At 46.1% G+C, this 26,539-nt stretch overlaps 1 protein-coding gene across 12 annotated transcripts in view; it reads right to left on the reverse strand.

Annotated features, from left to right (window-relative positions):
- The window catches only part of TENM4 (teneurin transmembrane protein 4), a 2,793,707-nt gene that overhangs the window by 720,385 nt on the left and 2,046,783 nt on the right, over positions 1–26,539 (reverse strand). For 7 of the 12 annotated variants that reach the window (XM_072726021.1, XM_072726023.1, XM_072726026.1 and 4 more), the window contains exon 1: positions 4,153–4,502. The exons of 3 other annotated variants lie outside the window; for them this stretch is intronic. The gene's annotated coding sequence lies outside the window, so the exon portion shown is untranslated. Of the gene's footprint in view, positions 1–4,152; positions 4,503–5,749; positions 6,134–26,539 lie in introns of those variants that run through there. 2 more of the 12 variants (XM_072726017.1, XM_072726016.1) reach the window with 1 other exon arrangement.

Consider the following 26,539-nt stretch of genomic DNA (forward strand, 5'->3'; position numbering starts at 1 on the left):
AAGTTATGCAAATCCCTGGCTTGAGGTTTGATTGTCACCCTCACCTCCCTCTACTACCCAGGCTCCCAAGCCTATAAGGGATTGCAAAGTAAACAGCCATATTCTGGTTTAAAAGACAAAGTAGAAATCACTAGAAGCCTACTGCTTCTCATGTGTGACAGAAGTCTTAGCATGGCATATGCCTGTGACCCTGCAATCCTACTTTCTAGGAATTTATCTTCAGGAAATAATAAAATTACACAGTGTGTACAAGGGTGGTTACTGCAGCTTTGTTTCAATCAAAAAAGAACAACTAAAAATAAACAAGAAGTCAAAAAATTTCAGTGCTGTTTAAATAAATTATGGCATATTACAACACTGAGGTTCTATGTAGCCATTAAATATGTCGCCATAGGGAGAAATGTCATAACATGGAAAGACTTATCATTAAATGAAAATACATATTCAGTATATTAGGACCATGATCTCATCTTTTTACATGCATAAAGTCATAAGTTACAACTCAAAATGTGGTGAAACTTATTTTCTGCTTTCTCCTTATTGCCTTACCGTGCAACTGTGAATATATATATATGTATATATATTATAAAAGTATATATATATATATACACATATATAAGACAATAAAAGTTTAAGACAATAAAAGTTTAAGAACTGTAACAAACTAATAAGTATATAAGGCCCAGAGGACCTGAAGATGTAAGAATCTACACTTAACACTGTTTCATTAGAAGCTTTTCTTATGAAAAACTATACATTCAGGGATCCATAATATGCTGGACATCCTGGGAACTGGGGCACATGTCACTTTCAAAGTGGCCTCCCTAGCAGTCTGTCAGTGCAGAGAAAAGATAGAGTGATTCAGCTTTCAGCTACAATAAGCCAGCCTGATAAACCGTGTAAGAAGGCAGGTAAAAATCGGTCTCTCAGATCTAGAATTGACGTTGATTTACCCCGCTAGGCTCTTGGAATCAAATCTGCAAGGAGGTGATTTAAATCCCATTGTTCTTTTGTTTCCCGTTTGAGATTTATGGATGTGGGAGATGGGGACAGGAACAGTGGCCAGCTGGGGATCCAGGCAGAGTAGCTGGTTATTGGAACTGGCTAGGGGGCTGAGTACCCAGGTGAGGATCTATACCAGGTGATACTCAATCTCATTTTCTTCAACCCCTCTGAGTTAAAGAGTGTAAGAGGGCATCTTACTTGAGTCCCTTGCTTGTGGTGTCCAGCAGTCTTTGTCTTAAATTCCTAATCACCCTCTTTCCCATATTTTTAACTCTTGATCTGGAAATATCAGGTTATGTAACATGCCAATCTGCACAAGGATATAATTCTGTCATAAAAAGGGATTCAATGAGGGAGAAATTCTAACAAAACTGGAAATGACTTTTCTAAGAAAAGAGAAGATATTTTTGTTTCAAGCACTTGGGCTGTTTTTAAATAGACTGTAGATGCTGGTACTTTTTGGGCTGTTGATTTTCCTGCCCAACCCCCACCCAACAAGTGCACAGAGCTGGAAAGGGATGAAGGAAGCGCAAGGGAATGATCATCAGTGACGTTTTGTGACACTAACCCTTGTTTTGTCGTAAACTAGAGAATATCTTCCCATTTACAGGAGAGAACAGAAGTTCCAAAGCTAACTTGCCTAAGGCCACATCACCATGATTTCTACCCAGTAAATAAAGGAGTTGAAGTTACACCCCATCAATTTAGCCCCGCAAAACCAGGTAGGGTTAAAGAGATTATACCACAGAGAGTCCGACCTATTGGGGGAGAGCCCTCGGGGAGATCCAAATCGCCCACTACTACAGGAGCCGATCTCCCACTGCAACACCTGTTCAGTGGGGAGCTCACTACCTCATATTCCAGATTATTTCCTTCGCTGCAGAACTGGCCTCTGATGATACTTGTTTCGGTTGCTCCCTGGATCCCCCGCCCCCGCCCCGCAGTGACCAAGGCTGACCCTCCCCCACCTCCACAGTCCAGCAGGGCGGTTTGCAGGCTTAGTGCCCCCATTGTACCCTCCATCCCCAGACAGGAGGCTGGCAGACGGATCCAAGAATCTCTGAAACCGATCCCCTCCAGCCCCGACCACTTCCCCACCCTCAGAAGACGGTGAATTCACACGCCAACCCCCACTCCGCTCCGCTCGCTTAAACACACACGCCGGGAATAACCCCTTCCCCGGATCGGCCCCCTAAGGCCGCGGGACCATCCCCGTCCTAAGTTTTGCCTGGAGAGGCTCGGGGCGTCCACGGGCGACAGTCCCCGCGCCCGGCCGGGCCCCGCGGGGGGGCTGCGCTCGTCCGCCCCGGGCTCTGCGCCGAGGCCGGGCGCGCATCAGCCCCCTCCCCAGGGGCAGCGGGCGCTTTCCACCACCGCCTCGGGACGCTACGGAGGGGGGACCCCAGCCTCCGCCAAGCCCGGCCTCGCCGCACGCCCCACCTGCAGGCTCCCTCGCGCTCGCGCGCTCCCCCTCCCCCCGCGCGCGCACACACGCGCACACGCGCGCGCACAAACTTGCTTCCACCACCACCTGTGAAAACATCCCTCCGAACTTCGGCGAGCGGAGCTCCGGGGCTAAGCGGCGCGGAGGGCGCGGGGGGCGCGGGGGGCGCGGGGGGCGCGGAGGGGCGCGGAGGGGCGCGGGGGGCGCGGAGGGGCGCGGGGGGCGCGGGGGGCGCGGGGGGCGCGGGGGGCGGGGCGGGGGCGCCGCGGGGCCGGGCTCGGGGTTCCCGCGCTGCCCCCCCCCCCCCCCGGCGGCCCGGCTCGCGCGGACTGCGGCGCAGCTCGGCCCTCCCCGGAGCTCCACGGCGGGGGCCCCCGCAGAGGACCGCGGAGAGCGCAGGGGGCCTCGGCCCGCGCCGCCGACCCGAGTCGCCGCGGGAGGCCGAGCAGCGCGAGTGCGCGGGGAAACAGGTTGCCCCCGCCCCGCCCCGCCCCGCCGCCCCGCCGGCTTCCCGCCCTGGCCGGGCGAGCACAGCCCCTCCGCGGCGCCCCCCGCCCCCGCCCCCGCCCCCGCGCGGCCCGCCCGGAGCCTCCCCGGCCGCCGGGCTACGGGCGCCTCCGGCAAGGTCAAGGCGCGGCCGGCCGGCACCTGGGGAGTCTCCCCGGCGGAGCGCGAGCCTGGCAATCGCATTGTCAAGGATCATGGCAGCGGCAGGAAATCCGCACGGCCCCGCAGGTCTGCGCAGGGAGGATTTATTTTGCAGCGCGGAGCACCCTCAGACAGCCCCGGGATGTCAGGGGGAGGGGATGCAGGGTTTCGGGACGGAGGAATGTGGCGAAAACAAAACCCTCGCGTCCACCCGGGCACACCACCGCCTCCGGCCTGCGGGGTGGGGGGCGGGGGCGGGGGGCGAGGGAGTTCAGGGCCCCTGAGCCTCAGACTTCAGCGTTGCGCACGCCTCTAGGGCTGGGGCGCTTCATCCCTCTACAGGCGAAAAAAAAACCACAGCGATTTAAGAGCACTTCCACTACTGTGGTTTCTCTATCAAAGACCATCAACATGCTACAGGCTGCGGCAGCTCTGAGAAGCAGTTGCAACAGAAGCAAACTGCAGTCCGCGTAGGAGAGCAGCGAGGGGGCGGAAGCCGTGCAACGCACCGCTCCCCATCCTACCCCAGGGGCGCCCAGCCTGCCCAGGAAGCCAGGACTGGGTGCCCAGGGGTGGCCAAGCCTGGCGGAGGCCAGCACCCTCCCTCCTAACCCCCGCCAGACTGGGTCCGGACGGCTGGCACGCTTGGCATCTCCAAGGTGAACCAAACAGCTCAGGCAGGTTCCTAAACACACGGAGGACAGACACTGGATGTGAAAGATGGGTTGGGGTTGGAGGAGATCAGGGGGGCAGAGAAGCGAGGCTTCGGGATTCCCCGGGAGGCAAAGTTAGTTTCCTGAAAGAGCATCCCCTGCAAGGTCTCGCAACACCTCCCGAGGCAGGTTCGGGGTCTGGGGGGACCCCATGGGCCCTGGGTTCTGACTGGCTTTTTTTCTCTCTGACCAATCCCGGAGCCTCTAACTCCGTTCCCAGCTCAACAACCGGTTCTTTGGGGACAGTAGCATCAGCACCCAACGCGATCCAGGAAGTGGGCGCCGTGGTGCCAGGTGTCTCCCTGCTCTCCGGTCCCGGGATGGGTGCGCCCCGGTACTTACATTCCCCACGCAGGCAAACTTTCAGTCTCGCCCTTCGCGAGCGCGGTGCTCGCATTACGGCGCTGGGTAATCCCTGGGCCAGTTTATATAATTGCCCGCGAGGCCGCGCCGCGGCTCCTGCGTGCACCGCCGCACAGCTCCGCGCTTGGGCACCCTCTCGCCCCCGCACTCGAATCCCAAGCGTGCCCCGCCGCCGCCTTCCACAAAGCAGCAAGGCGATCGCGTGGATTCGTCAAATCCAAGGGTGCACGCAGGGTCTACCAAAAGCAGGCTACTTTAATGCGCCCCTTTCGCGGCAACGGTGGCTTACGGAAAACTGCATTTCTACAAACGTCGTCAGGGCTGGGGGTGGGTGGGAAGGAGACGGAGAGGCGGACGGGGGCGGGGGGCGGGGGGCGGTTGGCACGGTTGTCAGGAGGGCTCTTTACCCAGCCCAGTGGCGATACCCTGGTCCGCACGTACCAGGGTGCACACATCGCCTTAACGTGTCGCCCTGAAAGGGAAGCCAACTTCCAAAGTTAGAGACCACGCAGCTGAATTTCCAGTACTTTCCAACCTCGCCTGGGCGGGGACAGGAGAAGGGGCGGCCCGCGGAGCCCTCCCTACCTGCCAGCCGAGGAGGACTCCCGGGTTGAACCGTCCCTGGCCCCCCGTGGCTGGCTGTGTATTCCCTGCTTGCGCGTGCACACACACACACACACACACACACGCACACTCTCCAATACCACCTTCACGTCCGCTTCCCTCATTAGACTGCATTTGTAAACCGCGAGGAAAATGACGGAGCAGAGCACATTTGTCCGAGCCGGGGGTGCGAGTGGTCACACACACACACACACACACACGCGCGCAGTCACACTCACGCGGGAGCGCTCTGAGCGTCCACCCGCGGCGGCAGCCCGCGCTCACCGGGAAGGCAACGTCCGCGCCGCTGCAGGGAGGGCGGGCGAGGGCGGGCGAGGGCGGGCGAGCGCCGCGCGGGCTGCGGAGGGCGCGGGGCCGGGGTCGCCCTCCGGTTCCTCCGCTCCCCGCGCCGCGCGCACGGGGCCGCTGCGGCCGGCGCTCGCCCCGCAGGACAGGCTGCAGCCGCCAGAGCCCGGCGCCACCTCCCAGGCTGGTTCTGCAGAGGGGCTGCGGACGCTGGGGCTGGGGCTGCGGACGCTGGGGCTGGGGCTGCGGACGCTGGGGCTGGGGCCGGGGCTGGGGCCGGGGCCGGGGCGGGGAAGGGGATCCCGGTGAGCAGGGAGGCGAACCCGCGCGCGCCGCCTCGCTCCCACCCGCAGTCCGGAGTCCCGGCCCCGCGCCCGCCTCCCGGCTCCCCCCTAACCTCGGCTCCGGGACTCTCGTCCGCGGCGGGCTCCGGGGGCTGCGGCGACGGGGGCTCGGGCTCCAGACCGGCTCGCCTCGCGGGCGGCCTCCCCCCCGAGCTCCCCCAGCGCGGGCCGAGGGGCAGGCGAGCGTCTCCGGGAGCCCCCGGCCGCCCGCGCCAGCGGCCCGACCCCGCCGCGGCCAGCGAGCGAGGGCGGACGGGGGAGCCGGCGAGACGCAGCCGCGGGCCCCAAGGCGCCGTTCCGTGGAGCGGAGCGCGCCGCCTTACCGTGGCTGCAGGCTGCCACCGCCGGGGACGCGGGGAGGAGGGCGGCAGCGAGGCTCGGCGCCGCGCCGGGGGCTCCTCCGGCGCTGGCGGCGCGGCTCCTCGGCTCCGCGAGCCCGAGCAGGGCGCCCGGGAAGGAGCGGGTCCCGGCTCCGCGCTCAGCTCCAGCGAGACCCACAGCAGCCCCGAGGGCGGCGGAGCCCGAGCGAGCCTCCAGCCGCGCGCGCACGCCCGGCTCCGGCCCCGGCTCCGGCTCCGGCTCCGGCCCCGGCTCCGGCTCCCGCTCCGGCTCCGGCTCCCGCTCCCGGCCGCTCCCGCTCCCGCTCCCGCTCCCGCTCCCGGCCGCTCCCGGCCGCTCCCGGCCGGCGTCCCTGCCAGCACTGCTGCCCCACATGAAACAGCTGCAATCCCGAGGCTTCTGGGGGTTGGGGCGGCTGCGTGCGAGCGCGCGCGTGTGAGTGTGTTTAACTGCTCCCCTCCTCTCCCCCTCCCTGCCTGCTCGCCCGCTTGCCTCCGTCCCCCACCCTCGCTCTCGCACACACAGGGCGAGCGAGCGAGGAGACACACGCGCGCGCGCACACGCACACGCACACGCAGGTTCCATGAATGGGAGGCGGGAGGCAGCCCTCGGGGCTGGGCGAGCCGCGGGCAGGGCAGGGCCGCGCCACGGCGCGGGGGGCGCCACGCGGGGCACGCGCGGCCTCCCGGGGCCCTCGCCGCCGCCCGGCGCGCCCGGGGCTCCGCGCCTCCCCGGCCTCCTTGCACTGCGCTCCCTTCTCCATCTTCGCTCCCTTGTGCTGCCTTTCCTTTCTCGAATCCTCCCAGTAGTCTCAGTTCAGTGTCTCCCTCGCTCTGCTCTTTTACCGTCTCCGCTCGCTGTTCCAGGCCCTTTCTCCAACTTTCTCCTGGCTCGGCCCGACTTTCCCCCACTTCCTCTCCCCCTGCCTTTTGTTCTCTGGCCTCCCGCGTAGGCCCTCTCCCCCGTGCCTCCGAGGTGCAGCCTCTCGGCCCCTCGCCCTGCCTCCCCCCGCACACCCCCTTCGCCCGTCCCCGGGGGCTCCTGGGCCGGCGGCTCCCCCCGCCCCCCCCCCCCCCCGCCACCCCCTGATGCTATTTCACACCCTCGACACTTCTCCGGGGTCAGTCCCTCTCGCGTTGCTGCTGCAGCACAGCCAGAGGTAATTAAGAGCTGAGAACTTGAGTTCCTTCCTCAGGCTCGCAAGATGCCCAAAGAAAGGCCCTCCCTCGGACAACTTCCCTAAAACCATGGTAACAGCTACTCAGTCGTGATAACAATCATTTAAAAAATAACTGCGGAGAACGTGGTCCAAGAGATTTGTCCTTCGCGTTTCTGGGCTGTGATCGCCAGCACATTTGGAGAAGGGCATTTTCGCGGGTGGGAGAGGCAGCTTGGCGCAGGGGCAACTTGCAAGGGCTTTGGAGAAAATTCCCACCGCAGCCCCGCTGCATGTTAGCCCTGTGACCTCGTGCTCTCCGTGACCTCTCGCCCTGCCTCGGGTTTCTCATCTGTAGAATGGAAGGTCATACCTATCTCACCCCTTATGGTGAGGGTTAAAGGAGAGAACAAAGCAAAGAAAGCACCGGACATACTGAAGTTCAAACAACGTGACTTCCTTTCTCCTCCAGCAACCTGTTTTAAAACTCCTTTCACGATCCACTACATTATATCTCCACGACCTAAAGTGTGCAGTGAAGGAGGAAATGTGACAATGATAATGTTACAGAAGCGTGAAACAAGGCCTAGGATATTTTAAAAACTCTGTTGTATGATGACCAGGAGGCCCGTCTAGCCAGTTGCTGTCTGCTGATGACAGAGGCATCACAGAGATTATAAACTTGGGGTGCTGGGATGCCCCTTCAACATCTCCTAACTGAGACTTCCCAGAAAGTCAGGGACAGAGGTAGGAGTGGATGGGAGGTTTCCGTGCCCTCCATTCAATCTATTTTTAAAATCTTCATAACTGAACACTGACCAGTGACAAAGCCTAGGAGACTAACTAAAATGTCAAGTCTCTGCCTTTGGATAGCATTTATCAACTTTTTGTCTTCACTGCAGATATCAAATGGTTTATACAAGCTGTGATTGACAGTTAGATTCGGCACTTTGACAAATATTTGTTGACCACCTACCCTGTGGCTGGCACCGTCATGGGCTCTGGGCATCCAGCGGTGAGGCAAACAAGCCTTGCCTTTGTGAGCGCGGAGTGCAGTAGACATGTCTGGTGAATGTGTAATAGGGAAATGAGTCACATGTACCTTGAGAAATATCATTTGTTTGGTGGACAGAATCTTTCCAAATATGAAGCCCATGGCAGAGGGGATAATAACAGAATCATTGAGTGACAATTCTGGAATTTTCATTCTGGACTGTTCATTCTGTGCACCTCATTTGACTGATGGGAAACCAGAGGCCCTGGCTAAAATTAGCAGGTGAAAGTATGATGAGAAACAAGATATGTTGCATAGTCTCGAAGAATCCTCGATTAATTTCGAGAGGAGAAAAACAGTAATTTTACAGTTGAAACACCTGGCCAACTCTGCCTTAAGTAATTAATACGTCAGTATCACTGGTAATGTGATCGGTAGACATCATGTGCCTCCTGATGTGACCCATTGAGAAGGACATAACCTCCCCTCTGTGGTAGTCCTGCCAAAAATAAATAATCTGAATCGAATCATGAAGAAACATCAGACAAGCTCAAACTGAGGGCCATTCAATGAAATAACTGTCACGTTCTCTTCAAAAACACCAAAATCGTGAAAGAGAAAGACTCTGCCACGGTTCTAGATTAAAGGAAAGGCTTAGCTCTCGTGACAATAAAGGTAACACGTGGTCCTGGATTGGGACATTAATAGGAAAATGTGAATTTCTTTATCTTGATAATCACTGTATTTATGGAGAAGGCTTTCCTTGTTTTTTTTTTTTTTCTTTTTTTTACTTTCCTTGTTTTTAAGACCTACATGACTGAAGTATTTAGAGGTTTAAAGATGAAGAAATCCCCACCTTCAAAGAGATGCACAGTATGGTAGGTTTCCGCCTAAAGGACAGAGAGAGTCTGAGCACAGAAGATTACCCAACCAAATCCTGGTGGGTAAGGGAAGACTTCCTGTAGGAGGTAGTATTCAAGTTGAATTTTGGAGGCGCTTTTTAAATAAAGGTAACCTACAGGGACATGAACGAAAGCATGTGGCACATTATGGCCTCAGAGTTGGCACATGAAGGGAGTGCCTGGGACCATCTAGACAAGTAGGTCGGGTTGGATCCTGAAGGGACTCGAATGAAGCTGAGGAACTCAAACATCTTAAAAGCTTACGTATGGGATGAGCACTGGGTGTTATACTGTATGTTGGCAAATTTAATTTAAATAAAATATTTTTTTTAAAAAAAAGCTTAGGTAGGGGGTGAGGGTCCGGAGCAAAGAGTTATCAAAGACTTTTAAGTAGAAGGAGCCATGTGATCTTCAGTAGTTGAAAAAGACAATTTGGCAGCAGTGTAGAGAAATGGATTGAAGGCCCGAGAAGACCAGAGCTGCTCAGTTAAGATCATTTAGGTACACTCAGGCAATTGCAGTGAGGATGGAGAAGGGAAGAGAGATTTAAGAAAGATCGAGGGTATAAAATGAACAGTTATTGGTGACTGGCTGAGTGGGGGTGGGCAAGAAATCCAAAGGGACTCCTAGTTCTCAAGCTTGGGTATCTGGGTGGAGGGTGGGACTGTCTGCTTCCATGTCAAGAGAATTCAGAAGGAAGCGGAGGTTGTAGAGGGAAGACTAAGGTCAGTTGTTACCATGCTGTAATCTAACTCTGTAGCAGCTTGATATTCTCCTGGATGGTTGCTCTGTGCCACAGGAAACCCAGCCTAAGACCCTCCAAACTGCCAGCCCACGCATTACCCAGAGAAGCAAACAAAACCAATAGATTAGATATAATAGCAGTACCTTATTTGCAATAACAAGAAAAAAAAATTGAAACAGCCTAAATGGTCAAGTAGTTGGTAAGTAAGTTGAGGGACAGCCTTGTCAGAATATTATATAGCCACTGTAAAGTTCTTTCTTTGCAGAGTTTCTCAGGCTGTGGAAAAATGCCAATGCTATCAATGTAAAATTTTTAAAAAGCAGACTTCAAAATTGTTAACTGCATAAAAAATCTTCCCGGAGAAAAATCTGGGGGAAAAAAAAAAAAGAACCACCAAAAACATGCCAAATATTAACAATGGTTGCCTCTGGGTGATAGGATTATGAGTAATATATATTTTCTTCTTCAGGCTTTTTGGATACTTTCTAACTTTCCCACAATGAACATTCATTACTTTCATAACAAAAATTAAAAGCTGTCATTTAAAAAATATGGCTGTGACCCCCCCTCTTCTACTTTATTGCTTTTCAATCCACCCTTCCCACTCCCCCTGAAGACTGCCTTTTAAGCTTTATCTTTGAGAGTGAAATAAGAGGGCATTTAACAAATCAGGGGAAATTATCAGCTGGACTGGAGAGGGGGAGGAGGCGTTCTTTCTCACGTAGGCAGATATGTTATTAGAGCTGTTGAAACTGTATATATTAAAGACGTTTGCATTGCCCTTATTGATTCTATGCTACGTTACAAGGAAAAGAAAACCTGTAGTGGGGCCCAGAAAGTGTGAGTCTTTAAAGGGCAAGTTTTAATTAGGGAATGTATTTATTTGCAAAACCTCTTCTCTTCATAAACTGGCAGTTACTGTAAAATCGTTTCAGAAAGCAGGTATTTCAGGCAAGGAGACACTTGGGGGCAAGGGGCAATGCTTCGTGCCTGTTGTCTGACACTACATCAGATACACAAACTGGTTACATAGGATTTGGACACCCACTGATAAGTGCCATCAAATGTCCACAATTAGAGGGCAAGAAAAGTGCCAGCCCAAGAATGTTCTCGTTCTTAGGAAAGGTCGCTGTAAATGGCTCCCCAGTAAAGTTCCCTCAACATCTGTGATTTTTCATCTCACAGAAATGTTTACTATGTGCACAGGTAATAATACCTTACACAAGCGGAGCCGTCACATTTTCAAGGGCCCTCCACATCTGTTGATTCACTCAAGCCTTGTACCCCCTGCCTTCCTTCCCACTAGGATCCTGTTACTTCCAGTTTGCAGGGAAGAGCAGAAACCCAAAGAGGCAAACAGTGGGTAGAACTAAAGACAGAACAGGAGACATTTTTGGAAAGCCTTCTATGTGGCTGTGGCACTTCCAATATGAGTTCTCTCATCAACTCCTGAAGGTAACTTGGGAGGGAGGGTGAGTAAACTGGAGTGTGTGTGGCTCTGGCTCAACAGAATCAGAATGAGATTCTCCTCCTCTCCAGAATTCCCAGGACCATGCCTTTCCCAGCATAACCTGACTTTTAAAAGCCAAGGAGTGCGGCTGGTTATTATTCTTTGGCAGGTAACTCAGTTTACCCTGTGAGCTGCCTTTCTGTCTTGAGGGAATTCAAAGCTAGTATTTGGGGATTTAACAATGGCTTTTGAATATGTCTGCTGGAAAAGGAGGAAGCCTCTACTTGGATTCTCACACATCTTCTCCTTTGGAGAAATGGTTGGATCTTTCTCCTTCCCCATCTTCACTCCAATGTTCAGCAGAGTATTTAGTACTTAGGGGTTCTTAGTAAATATTCCTTCATGGAGTGAAGGAACAGATACTAGTAACAAAATAGCTAGCCTGTATTGAGCATAGTGCCCAGGCCTAAAGGCAATGTCCTGTAAAGGACATTATCTCATTTAAATTTAAGAGCAACACCATGTGGTAGGTATGATTATTACTCTTATTCCATAGGTGAGAAAACTGAGATGTAAAGAAGTTAAGTAGTTTGTCCAAGGTCACTAATGTTTAATAAATGGCAAAGCCAGATTCCAGCTTAGGTTGTTTTGAGTACAGGCTCTTAGCCACCATACTGTATTGGATGGATGGATGGATGGATGGATGGATGGATGGATGGATGGATGGGATTAACACCAGTAGCAGTGAAGTGAGCTCTCCCATGAACCACTACAGTACATTTGATGCTGTGGTTAATCTTGTCTAGAGCAGGCCATCGTGTGACTTTCCACGATCACATCCTGTTTATTTCCTTCATCGTGTACTTCACAAGCTGCAATTATTTGTGTATGAGTTTTTTTACTTTTTCTTTAAAGATCTGCCCAAGTTGCAATATAACTTGCAGAGTAAGTCCCATGAGTGTCTTGGCCACTGTTGTGATCCCCAGAATCTAGTATAGAGCCTGGCACAGAGTAGATAGTTCCATAAATATTTCTGAAACAAGCGAATGAATGTTGCCTCCCATCCTTCTTCAGGGGTGAAGGGCCTGTGGGCGTGTATACATGAGCACTTGTGAAAGATGGGTAATTCACATGAGTTTATTCCATCCCCTACCAATGCTTGCTTTCTGTTTTGGGGGGCATGTAGTTCAGGCAGTGGAGCTGAGATTCATAGGAGCACATAATGGTTCTGATTGTGCTCCTCCATGGACGTTTGTGCCCAGATAACAGGACAAACTCTGATCAGAAAATAGCAGCATCTGTTGTGGTCAAGATGACTAGCTGATAGAATTCCACAGTGGAAGCATCCTCTCTGATTAGGTCGCCCCCGCTTTCACAGCAGAGAGGCGTTGTATCAGCTGACATCACTTGCATAACATTTCCCTTCCAAGGGCTGCTGGCAATGGTCTCTTCAAAAGGGGGTCTCTTAGAGCTTTCCTCCTGTGTGCTTAAGGCCATGTGATCCTTTCCAAAGAGGATGCCTCAGCCAAGGCTTCCTTTCTTGCTAATTTTTGTCCTCTTTTCTTACTTGCCTAACAGACTTCTTTTGCACTTGATGTGAATTTGCCTTTTCTTCTGCGGGTTAGACTAGGTGGCAGATGCTGTTCCTCTCCAAGCTAAATCAGATCCATTTCCTAGTCTTAGAAGTCTCCAGCCTTTACTAGAACTGTTTATTGGTCCAGAGGCCATTTGTCCAGAGGTAATCGAGAATGTAAGAAACAGGGATGCCTGGATGGCTCAGTAGTTGAGCGTCTGCCTTTGGCTCAGGGCGTGATCCTGGAGTTCCAGGATAGTCCCATATCGGGCTCCCTGCATGGAGCCTGCTTCTCCCTCTGCCTGTGTCTCTGCCTCTCTCTGTGTGTCTCTCATGAATAAATAAATAAAATCTTAAAAACAAAAACAAAAACAAAATGTAACAAAGGAACATAAAGACAAAAGTAACCACAAAGGCCTTCACTAAATTACCAAAGCCTCCATAGGGTGATTCGAATGACTATGATGCCAGATGCTTACCTAATGCTTTATACATAGTCATACCTTTAATTCTTATAACAGCCCTATAAAATAAAATATATTAATATTCCCAAGTCAGGTTTAATCCAACATTCCTAGGCCTTACCAGCCTGTGGGACAAAAGGAGTAGAGTTAATATCAATTTCCAAATAAACACTATTCTGGCCTGCATGCTACTTTTTCCATATAACAATATGTGTTAGAAATACATGCCTTCTCATTCTTTTTTTATAATTGCATACTATTTCATTATACAGATAAACCATCTGAATTTAACCACAGCAATCATGGTGATTGTGATATATTCATTTAAATAAATACCAAGCACTTAACCTGGTATCAGCAGTGGCTGCTCAAAAATGTTAAATAAGAGATTTATAACTGTCAAGTCTGTTGACTCTTAAAAAGAAGCAACCCAAAAATTGTGGAAGTTTCAAATCAGTTGGGAAAGGATGAACCTTTCAGTTACAGTGCCATTGTAACCAACAAATCATTTTAGAGGGAAAGAAGTTAGATCCCTCTGCATTATAATATCCCTTTAAATTTTTTCACACTGAATATAAAAAAGGAAAATTCTAGAAGAAAAACAGGTGACAATTTACATCATTTTAGAGATGAAGAAAGAAGTCATGTTTAAATGTGACATAAAAAGGAAAAAAATTTTAAAGAAAAATGTCAAAAACTTGCTATAAAATTTTTGAAATGTTTGTATATTTATAAAACCAAGACAAGAATCAAAGGAATAAAATGTTGAGGAAGTATTTGAAACATACACAAAAAAGTGCTATTATCTTTAATATATAATGAGGTTTTACAAATGTATAAGAAAAAGGCATCTCAATAGAAAAGTAGGCAAAGAATATAAAAAGCTAATTTACTAAAAAGTACAAAGCTAAGCACATGATATATATTTAACTCACTTGTAACTCCAAAAAATGCAAGATACAATAATATTCAAAGTGTGGGGTTTTTTTTTGTTTTTATTTTTTTTTTATTTTTATTTTTTTTTTGCTTATCAAATGAGGAAAGTATTAGAGAAATGTGACATGCCCAGAAAATACTCTCTCTCCCTATACCGCCAATGGGTAGATATTGGCAAAACCTTTCCAAAAGAGAGTATAGACACATTTACCAAAAGCTTTCCATTGTGTGAAGTTTCCAGCCCAGGAATCTATGTCTACATTTGAGGGAGTTAAGTAAGAGAAAATAATCATGGATGGACTTATGTAAAGATATAAAAGAGTTTTATTAGTGTTAGTAACAGCAACAAATTGGAAACAATCTAAGTGTCAACAAATTAGTAAATAATCATAGTGTAATGAACTGTTATATAGCTATTATAGACCATGATGAGAAGAATATTTAAAGAACTGGAAAGAATTTACAGTACATATTTTTGTGACTTTAACTTATTATGGAAAATGTGAGACAAATACAAAGTTTGGTGTACAAATTATACCCATCACCTAATTTCAGTGATAATTATTTTATTTTATTTTATTTTTAAGTAGGCTCCACACCCAACATGGGGCTTGAACTCATTACCCTAAGATCAAGAGTTGCATGCTCTACTAACTAAGCCAGTCAAGTGCCCCTAATTTTAATGATTATAAAATTCATGGCCAATCTCGTTTTATCTATATTCCTCCTCACTTACTGCCTCCCCTGTTAGTTTGAAGAAAATTCCAAGCATCATTTCATTTTGTCCGTAAATATTTTAGTAAATATCTCTAAAAATATGAACTATTTAAAAAATAACCACAATATATTATTACATTTTATTTTTTATTTTTATTTTTTATATTTTATTTATTTATTCATGAGAGACACAGAGAGAGAGGCAGAGACATAGAAAGAGGGAGAAACAGGCTCCCTGTGGGGAGCCTGATGCGGGACTTGATCCCAGGACTCCAGGATCACGCCCTGAGCCGAAGGCAGACACTCAACCACTGAGCCACCCAGCTGTCCCTATTATTACATTTTAAAACAATAATTTCTTAATGTCATCAGTGGTCCAGTCACCATTCAAAATGACCTGTTTGTTTCGTAAATTTGTATTTTTCCAGTTTGTTTGCATCAGTATCCAAATAAACTTCATGCATTGCAATTGGCTAATGTATCTACTAAATCTCTTCTGATAGGCTTTCCTCCATTTATTTTCACCCCTGCTTGTACATTACTTCTTACAAAGACAGGGTTGTTTGTCCAAGAGAGTCTCCAAAAAGCTGAGTTTAGTGAATGCACTCTTCTGGTAACCATTCTTCTACAACTTCTATTTCCTGTAAATTAGTAATTAGTTCTAGAGAAGCTTGATTCTCTAGAATTCAGAGTTAATTCTTTTGGATAAGACTGTCTAGATGTTATTGTGTCCTGCCATCTGTCTTTGTGATGTTAGTAACCTGTGATGCTTATTGACTAGATTCATCATTCACCTAGAGGTTCTATTGGTCATATTCTGATTCATTGATATTCATTCCTTCTTCACTGGAATACATCTATAGAGAAAAACTTCCTCTCTTGAACTATTTGGTGACCTAAAGAGGCCAGATAAATGTTTGATTCTTTCCTTTTACTTATCAGGTTCCCAAAGAATGGTTTGGTTCTGTAGTATTCTCCCAAGGTATCAAAGAGGTTTTTTTCTTTTCCTTTTTCTTTTTAAGTGTCATCATGAGTTCATGTATTTAAATATGGTTGATGTATTTTCATTCATTTTAGTTATTGTTCATACTGATGTTCAAATTGCCCCATCTTTGGCCAGTAGGAACATCTTCATATTGACTCCCGGGTCTTTGATAGCCTCCTTCCCCTTCTCCACCTCTGCCCTGGAATAATAGGTGTTTCAGGTTCATCTTGTACCTATCCTGTTTCAGATATGAAAGCATCCATTTTAGGAATACCCTGTTATTTTGTTTTGTTTTGTTTTTTAGTGGGAAATGGTAGTTAGAAACCACAATCTTGCTACTAGAAGTTGCTTGTTGCTACTGGGCTGGTATTATTTACAGCCTTTTTCAATTGGCAGGTTTAGGTAATATTTTAAAAATGAAAATTCACTATCTGTTCATTCCATTATTTCTAATTCAGTTTTTACTTAACTTCTTCAGTCTTCTATCTATATCTCTCTCCTTCCATTACAAATAATAAATGATGTTATATATAAAAATATTTATTATTTTGTGAAAATAGCCACAATATTTATTTTAGTGGGAATCAAATGTATATATAAATCATAAATATTTATTTCATATGTATATATAAAAAATATAGAAGTTTGCAGTGGTTATTTCTTGATGATGCAATTAAAGGTAATTTTTATTTTCCTTTGGTTTCTTTTCTTTTTTTTTTTTTTTGCTTTTTAGTATTTATAAAATTTCCATAATAAGCCTATTTTATTTTTGCTATAAGAAAAAATTCGCTAAAAAGCAAAAATAAACCAGATGGTATAAATTACAATATAGTAAACTGTCTGCCAATCTTATATGTGGGTAGAATAATGATATTCTATTACATCTGTGGAGTGCTTTACAATTTACAGAGCATTTTACATCCATTATCTTTCATGATCATCACAGCACTGTGAAGGCATCAGAATAGGAATATTGTCTTATAGGAAAAGAAAATAGAGGTTTGGGATGCCTGGGTGGCTCAGGGGTTGAGCATCTGCCTTTGGCTCAGGGTGTGATCCCAGGTCCAGGGATCGAGTCCCATATTAGGCTTCCTGCGAGAAACCTGCTTCTAACTCTTCCTGTGTCTTTGCCTCTCTCTCTGTGTCTCTCATGAATAAATAAAATCTAAAAAAAAAAAAAGAAAAGAAAGAAAGAAAATAGAGGTTTAAAAGGATCATATATGATAGAATCAAGGTTAGAACTCATGACTTCTGACTCCTTCTCTTTTTTTAAGTAGGCTCATGCTCAGTGCAGAGCCCAACACAGGGCTTGAACTCACAACCCTGACCTGAGCTGAGGTCAAGAGTCAGCCACTTAACTGACTGACCACCTAGGCACCCCAGGGCTACTGACTTCTTGGTTAGAATAATATCTGGCTCTGGGTGATTGTTATTATGCTTCTGTTTTATAGTAAGACAAGAAGACCCTGCAGTGTCCTGCCTGCTGCTGCTTAGAATGTTATCCTCAGAACCATCTTTCTTTAGCATAAGGTTTGGAAGCCCATAGAAATGCCAAAACTTGGGATGCCTGGGTATCTCAGTGGCTGAGTATATGCCTTCGGCTCAGGGTGTGATCCCAGGGTGCTGAGATGGAGTCCCATGTCAGGCTCCCTGCAGGGAGTCTGCTTCTCCCTCTGCCTATGTCTCTGCCTATCTCTCTCTGTCATGAATAAATAAATAAAATCTTTTTTAAAATGCTAAAACTTATTTTTCAATTTAATTTTTAGTTTTAATCAAAGTAACTCATTTACATAATTTTCAAAGTCAAATATTCTAAAAGGATTTTAATACAAAATAGTAGCCACCTGCCTTCTTCTTCATCTCCTCCTCCACCTGCTGGTCTTCCTCTCCAGAGGCAGCCACTTTCAACTAATTGAGCTGTTTCTTCTGGTTTTTGTTTCCGTATCACTAGATAATGTGTTTCTACTGCAATTTCTAAATTTTCAATTCTTGGTTATTATCAATGTACCTTATATATTATTGAAGATGATAATTTAACTGTCCTTCTCCTCTTTGGACAGAGACTTCTTCTCATCCTCTCAATGTACTTACTTCATAATCTTTGCTTAAACATTCGTGTTTCCATTATTATGATTCTGTAACAATTATTCTGAGTTGAGCCATATAGTGTACTGTGCAGTACTTTCTTGTGTTAATTTTTGCTTCCTCTTGAGTTAACAATTGGTTCTCTCTCTCTCTCTCTCTCTCTCTCTCTCTCTCTTAGAATCATTTAGTATTTTAGGCACCTGTCATCATTTCATCCCCAAACTCTCTATCAGGTTATATACATCTTCTCTCAGTACATTCCAATCCATCAAATAATCTACTAGTTTCTTCACATCCCTTATATTTGCTTTGCCTTCCTTTCCTTTGCCATCGAAATGTGGTTTCCTTTTGTCTAAATGGTTCCAATATAGACTGGAGGCAAGCCTTGGAGCCTTGCTGAATGGCTCTTGTTCTAGGGTCAGGCTCTACTGTATTCCTGGAAATTTTATTGGATCTCATACCGATATTCGTATCTTTTATTTACAAGATCTCATGTCTTCCCTTTTTTTGTTTACCCTTTACACTGAGAACAAACATATGGGAGGTGAATTTTTTGAGATCTTATTTGGCTGGACACAGAATTCCAGGTTAGAAATAAATTCCCTATAATTTTAAGGACATTGATAGTTCCTTTGTCCTTTTGCTTCTTAAGAACTCTGATACCAGTTTTGCCTCTTTATCCTGCTTTTGTGACCTTTTCCATCTACTACTCACTGAAATTTTTTAGGATCTTCTCTTTTCTTCGGAAAATTTCTTCAGAAATCACACGATGGATGGCATGAGTCTTCTTTCTTCCAGTGCGCTGAACTGTTGCTAGGTTCTTTTACTGCAGAAACTCTGAGGGATTTGTTTGAAATATTTCATTGCTGATTTTCTTATTCCCTATTTCCAATACTCCTGTTATTCAGATATTGGAGCTCATAAACCATTTCTAATTTTTTAATCTTCCCTTTCCTGTCTGTCATATTTTTGTCTGTTTTTTTCTGGGAGGTTTTCTTAGCTTTGTCTACCAACCCATTTATTGACATTTTTATTTCTGCTATCATATTTTTAATTTTCAGGACTTGTTTCAGTTGTTTGAATATTTTTCTCTTTAAACAGCCTCCAGTTCTTGTTTCATGTACATATCTTTCTTTATCTCTATAAGGATATTAATGATATATTTTGTAAAATTTTTTACCATTCCCTGCATTGTTTCTAAGTTTTTTGAGCTTTCAAAATGTGTTATGCTTTTGTGTTTGTTTTTTATTGTAAGGGCTTTGATCAGATATAGGTGATCTAGACTACCCATGCCTATTTAACTAAAAACTGATTGGAAATTTTAACATGTAAGAGCAAACTCTGTTGCCTAGTGGGCTTGCCTTTAGGATCACCTGGCTAATTCACTGGTAATTCCTTAACACTATCTCTCTAAGTCTTTTCTGAAGGGCCATTCCGTTTTACTAGAAAGGAGCCTTCCAATCTCTTCCTGAGGAGGACAAGACTGGCTGCTAAGATTTTCTAGAAGCTTCAAGGGGGAAGAGACTGGGAAGCAGTCTCACTATTTCTATACAGATTTCATTTACTCCTTTCATTCCTGTTTTCAGGACAATATATCTACCCTTAGCTATGCTGTTTTCCCCACATCCAGTTTCTCATTCACTCATTTACCCTGGACAGGAAATTTCCAGTCATCTCTTTGTTAGAGAGAGGACAGGCACTCAGGAGGAGAGCAGGACACAGGAGTCAATCTTAAGACATTCAAACCAACCCAGACCCTTTACTTTTTGAAGTGCCTGAGCTCCCAATTTTCCTTTCCTTTCCTGGAGCTCTACAGTGAAATGAGACAGCTTGTAGGCTTTCACCATTGAGACTCTGGTTTTACTTCCTCAGGTCTGCCTAAGTCAATTATTTCTTGCCCATCTCCTTTATAGATCCAAAATCCTATTGTCGGGACGCCTGGGTGGCTCAGTGGTTGAGTGCCTGCCTTCGGCCCAGGGAGTGATCCTGGAGACCTGGGATCAAGTCCCACGTGGGGATCCCTGCATGGAGCCTGCTTCTCCCTCTGCCTGTGTCTCTGCCTCTCATTCTGTGTGTCTCTCATGATTAAATAAATAAAATCTTTAAAAACAAACAAACAAACAAAAAAACCCAAAATCCTATTGTCTCTGCTCCAATTATTTTTTTCTTTGTAGTTTTGTGTTTTGTGCCTTTTATTTATTTCTCTTTCATTTTAGTAGGTGTTGGGGAGCAAGTAGGAGTACAAGTATACAGTAAACCCTCCATGTGCATCAGATGTCCAAACCCTTCTTTCAGGCCAGACCTTAAGAGTCGTTCAGCCACTTCCAGGGGCTTGAACTTTTTTTTGGAGAAGCACTGTAGCTCTGCTGTCCACACCCAGGGCCCTACATGGATTTGAGAGCCTGACTTTCCTCACTTCTCAATAGAATCCAGCCTTATTGGGCATAGTGAGGATAACTGGGATGCTCTCCGGTCTGTGTTTTTAGTTCTTAGTCTTTTGAAGAATATCAGTGGTATTTTTCATATTATGATTACTGGCAGGCTGTGTTGGGGGTGGGAGGAAATCTCACCGGGTTGTTGAGGGAGGAGGTAGTGGGCAGGGAGCTAGAGAAGCCTCTTTAACAAATGCTTTGGTGACAAGTTCTGAATTATAGAAAGTCATAATGGTAATGACAATGGCTAATTTTCCTAAGAATGTGTATGCCTCAATCACCATGCTTTACGTGGTATCTCAATTAAACATCACAACAAACCTATAAATAAGTACCACTATTATCTCCATTTTAGAAATGAGCAAATAGAGGGGTGGAGACGTTCAATCACTTGGTCAATATCACACAACAAAGATGTGGCTGATCTCAGATTAAAACCCACATTTGTCTAGAGCTGTTACTTGTAATACCGAGGCCAGAGCTTCTCAAACTTTACTGTGCTCACAAATCAATCGGTTACAGTGCAGATTTGAGTTTGGTAGGTTTGGCATAGGGCTTAGATTCTGCTTTTCTACCAAGCTCCCAGATGAGCCTGATGCTGCTAGTCTAAGGTTTGAACTTTTTTTTAAAGATTTTATTTATTTATCTGAGAGAGAGGAAGAGAAAGAGCACAAGCAGGGGAGAGGGGCGGAGGGGAGGGGAGAAGCAGACTTCCTGCTAAGCAGGGAGCCCAACACAAGGAGTTCCATCCTGGGATCATGACCCGAGCCAAAGGCAGACGCTTAACTGACTGAGCCCCCTGGGAGCCCCCAGAGGTTGAACTTTAAGTAATGAAGCTTCAGACTGTGGTCTCTCTAAGGCAGCTGCATCCTGTGGCACCTAGTTTCCCAGGTACAAAAGAGGCCATAGGAACAGTAATGGTACCTAATTTACTTGTTCCTCCCCACGTGTACACGAGCAGGACCATCAGATACTCATTTCTCCCCACCATGCCCTTTACCCAGGAGTCCTGGTGTTTCATGAGTGCACCTAGAGCCCTCTCTGGTGCTCTGGCTGCACGATGCTCACTTCTTGGCACTGGCTTTGAAATCACGTGAAGGTAGCCCCTGAGCTTTCCCACAGCTTCTAGGGCTTTCCCTGAGCATGCCACATCTGGAGTTGTAGCTCTAGGTGTTCTGCAACACAGGTCTTTCAAGGTGTGAAAAGGCAGTGAGCTCCTTCCTGCAGGCCCTCAGTGGTGTTGTACTGTGTTCCTTACAGAAACAGAGAATCCCCTTCTCACTCAAAGTCACCTGGATCCCAAGCAACAGCCCTAAATCTCCCAGGTTCCTTGTGACAAATGGCTGCCAGCTGCAGCCTGTAGGCTTCCCAACCTAGAGAAATAAAACTTCTGTCCTCCTGTATCTCTTTCTCCCTCATTAGCCTCTGCTCCCAGCAATCCTAGAATTCACCACCCATTCACCACTTGAAAGCAAGTCTAACTCAGGCCAGCTTCCAACTTGAGTAGAAGGGGCAATGACCCACTAACTTGCCAGACACAGCCAGCTATGTGTGAATCTTAGTTTTAATCCAGTTAGAGCCATGCTCCAAGTATGACACAAGGCATAGTAAAGGAGACTGGGAGAGTCATCTCAAAGATTAAGTACATCAGAAGGCCAAAGGAAAGTACTGGAATAAGACTGGAGTCTGAGGTTGGAAACCCACCTGTGTCTCTACTTAGCTGTGTGACCTTGGACTTTTCAGTAACCCTCTCTCATTGTTTACAAAACTACAAAAATAAGGAGGAAGACTCACCCTTCCTCTAATTCTCAGTTTTTTCACTTATAAAGTGAAGGAGTTGGACCAAATGAACTCACAGTCATACACAGAGGTTTCAAACTTGAGGTTCTTGGGCTGTATTCAGCCCACAGGCATGTTTTTCTGGATCCTTACAATATTTTTGAAATGTTGAATCAGTTGCCAGCCTTTGAAATTAAGGAGCTTTTGCATAAAATCTAGTTTCCTGGCTTTTCTTGAAATATCAGAAAATTGGCATCAAGGGTCACCCATTCCTAAAGAGCCACTATTGGCTTGACCTGCCTTGTGAAGGTCTTTTTAAGAATTTTTTTATTTTGAAAGATTTTATTTATTTATTCATGAGAGACACACAAAGAGAGTGACAGAGACACAGGCAGAGGGAGAAGCAGGCTCCCCACAAGGAGCCTGATACAGAACTCGATCCTAGGACCCTGGGATCACGACCTGAGCCAAAGGCAGATACTCAACCACTGAGCCACCCAGGTGCCCGTGACTGTCCTTTTAAAGGAGTCTGTGCTCTCTGCATTGTTGCAGCCCCTAGCAGTCCCATAATACCCATCTGTTGTCTTCACAAGTCCTGTAAGTAGTTCTGTTGGTGTTTCCTGGGTAGTGGTTGCAGTGACTAGTTGGGCAATGTCAGTTGAGTACTTATTCCTTTCAAAGATGCAGTCTCCAAATTACATCAGGGGGAGAATGAATGCTCATATTATCTAATTGACTTTATTATGAGACAGAGTCAGGGTCAGCAGACTTCTCTGTAAAAGACCAATGAGTATCTATTTTCAGCTTTGTGGGCCACATAAGATCTCCATTGCATATTCTTATACTTACTGCTTTTTGTTTTTTTTTTTGTTTGTTTGTTTGTTTGTTTTACAATCTTCTAAAAATGTGAACATTCTAGCTCTTGGACTGTATAAAAACAGGCTCCAGGTAGCTTGGGCCTAAGGGCCACAGTTTGCGGGCCCCTGAAGTAGATTACGCGAAGCACTCCAATACTGCCTGTCGACAGCGAACATCAGTAAGTGTACTTCTCATTATTGTAAATTCAGGCCTCTCATTCTCCAACTCTGGGACATGGGTGACTCCGCAGTACCCATCAGAAGTCCCCAGTGGCTGCTTTGATTCTCTTTGGACAATGCAGAGAGGGGACAGCATTTTGTCTGCTGAGATGTCTTTCCAAATAGGAAGCCCTGCATGGGATTGCACTTCAAAGCACCACAACAAATATAGTACGGTTGTGTCATCACCATGAAATCAAAGGCATTGTTCATGCCATTTGCTAAAGCACATCCCCATTCTATCCATTCTCTCTGGAACATTCCCAAACAATCACAGCTGGAAGAAGAGTTGGAGGCCCTTTAAAATCTGATTCCAGGTTCTCCATTCTCATAGCCTTCCCTCTTTGTTTTGCTCCTTTAACTCCCCTCCTCTTTGTCCCCTCCAAACACCTCACCCTGTATTATTTATTATTTAACTTGAATGCCAGGGATGCAGCTTGTGATGAGAGACACTTGACAAAATGAATTTGCATTGTGTTGTAGGCCTCTCCTGCATGTGGCTTGGCATAATTAAAAAAAAGAGGTTGTTTTCTCATTCAAAGAATGTGATGACTGAATCTAAAGACATGTCAGTTATTTACTGTGGTGGCCAAGGAACCTGAAGATAGTACGTCTTTAAATAAAAGAGCCAAGGAGCCCATCAAAAGATTTCTCAAAGGTACAGTTAACTTACTTTGGCTTACTGGTTCTTCGCCAAGAAACGGAACAAAATCATATATAGGGGCATGGTCCAGTCTCTCGAATGACTTTGACCTACATTTCCTTGATCTGGACTTTGTGCATCATGTTTAGTGGGGACTTACCACTCTTCCATTCATGTAGCAAACACTGGCTGGGCACCTACTAAGTGCCAGACCATGTGCCAAGTACCAGAAACGGAGGGATGAATAAATGAAGAGCCCAGAAATCTAAGACTTTATCATCTATTGAGGAAGACAGCTGTGTTAAAGAGTCTTTTTTTTTTTTTTTAATTTATGATAGTCACAGAGAGAGAGAGAGAGAGAGACATAAGCAGAGGGAGAAGCAGGCTCCATGCACCGGGAGCCCGATGTGGGACTCGATCCCGGGTCTCCCGGATCACGCCCTGGGCCAAAGGCAGGCGCTAAACCGCTGCGCCACCCAGGGATCCCTATGTTAAAGAGTCTTAATGTAAAGTGTTAATTACTGCTATTACAGCAAGACTCAACGCTTAATAAGCACTTGCTACGTGCTAGGCATTATTTTAAGTGCTTTTCATATGATTAATTCATTCAATCCTCTCAACAATCCTGAGGGTTTACATGCCATTATAAATTTCCATTTTAGAGATGGAGAAATCGAGGCCAGAGGCTATGCAATTCTTAATTCTTTAAGACCATGTAGCTAATAAGAGGTAGAGCTCAGATTCCAATGCTAGGAACCTGATTTCAGGCCCAGAGCCCTTGAAAGACACAAAACAGCCTCTTAATAAAGGGCTTGGATTATGTTCTGGAAACAGCACAGAAAAGCCCCTAAAACCTGCCTGTAGGGGTCAGGGAACACGTGAGACAGCACGACACTTGTCTGAAAGATTCCCTTCAGAGGGAAGCCAGGCAGGACTCTTCAGGCAGAGAAGAAGCATAAGCTTAAGGATGATATTTATAACAGTCCCAAAAAAGAGAATATTCAAACCTGAATGTTAGGCTTCACTTTTTTTTTTTTTTAAAAACAACACTCAGAATTACCAGTAGTCGCTTCTTCAGTATTAGTTTTCCCGGCAGTTCTGCAACTTTAAAATGTCAGGTGCCTGTCTCATTGGCTACTGTATGCCTCATTCCCAGCACATGCTTAATAAATATATTTTGAGATGAAAGAACAAATCTAAGTTAAGGTTAAACAGTAGGATGAGGATTAAGCTAATATCATATCCAGCATGGACAAGGGTTAAGGCTCAGCTTTATTTCATACCCATAGTAGCATTTTAAAATTCTCATTTCACACTGCTTTTATTTTAGACATGCCCACGGCATTCTTAAAAGGCTTTAAAAGCACAGTATTGTCAAAACTCCCATTACTATATGTATCAGTAACATTCTATACATATATCTGGAGCAATTATTCTGTGCATAGAATTCTAAGCATAATGCTCTACTTTACCCACGATAGCCATTAATTAGATGAAATGAAATGATGTTACAGTTGCATGCAGCCCATTTAAAGTACAAATCCATGTGTGACAAGAAAAGAATTTTCTTTTTTTCCCCCTGCAGAAGAAAACCATGTCGGTGGCCAATGTAGAAACCTCCCAAACAGGCTTTCCTAGGGAAGCTGGCAGGACTGTCTAAAGACAAGAATGTTTTGACTTTGCTAGTCAGATAAGCAAAGATGTCTAATGCTGGGGGTAAGAGGGAGAAGATGGAGCCAACTGCCAAAAACTATGGGGTAGGGCTCTAAAACGTTTGGCAATTTCATGATTTCCTTTTAAGACATCTTTGCAAGTATCAAATTGGGGAATTTGATACTTGTAAAGATATCATTGAGAACAGCATCTGTCTGGCAGGCTATTCCAACTCTTACAGATATTGAAAGCATGGGGCAAGGCATAGAGTCAGGTGAGTTGAAGGAGAAATCTTTCCATTAATTATGGTTTTCTAATGTCTTTGTGAATCTGTGACCCTTTTCTGGTAATTTTTTTTCCACCAATAAATATTTTTGATTAGGAAATGATGATAGAAGAGGGAACCCTCTGATTACATTGATGGGAATGCAGACTGGTGTAGCCACTGTGAAAAACAGTATGGAGGTTCCTCAAAAAGTTAAAATTAGAGCTACCCTACAATCCAGCAGTTACACTACTAGGTATTTACCCAAAGGCTACAAAAATACAGATTTGAAGGGGTACATGCACCCCGATGTTTATAGCAGCATTATCAACAATAGCCAAACTATAGAAAGAGCCCAACTGTCCACAAACTGATGAGTGGATAAAGATGTGGTATATGAGTCCAATGGAATATTACCAAGCCATCCAAAAGAATGAAATCTTGCCATTTGCAACAACATGTATGGAGCTAGAGTGTATTATGCTAAGTGAAATAAGTCAGTCAGAAAAAGACAAATACCATATGATTTCACTCATGTGTGGAATTTAGGAAACAAAACGGTTGAACGTATAGGAAAGGGGAAAGAGAGAGAAAGAAGCAAGCAAACCAGAAGAGACTCTTAATGATAGAGAACAAAGTGAGGGTCACTAGAGGGGAGGTGGGGGTGGGGAGAAAGGGCCAAATGGGTGATGGGCATTAAGAAGGGCACTTGTTATGATGAGCACTTGGGTTGTATGTGAGTAATAAAATCACTAAAATCTACTCCTGAAATCAATATTACACTATATGTTAACTAACTAGAATTTAAATTAAAATTTGGAAGAGGGGCAGCCCAGGTGGCTCAGCGGTTTAGCACCGCCTTCAGCCCAGGGCCTGATCCTGGAGACCTGGGATTGAGTCCTGCGTCAGGCTCCCTGCA

This window comes from Vulpes vulpes, chromosome 11 (genome assembly GCF_048418805.1).
Source record: "Vulpes vulpes isolate BD-2025 chromosome 11, VulVul3, whole genome shotgun sequence".
NCBI classification, from domain to species: Eukaryota; Metazoa; Chordata; class Mammalia; order Carnivora; family Canidae; genus Vulpes; species Vulpes vulpes.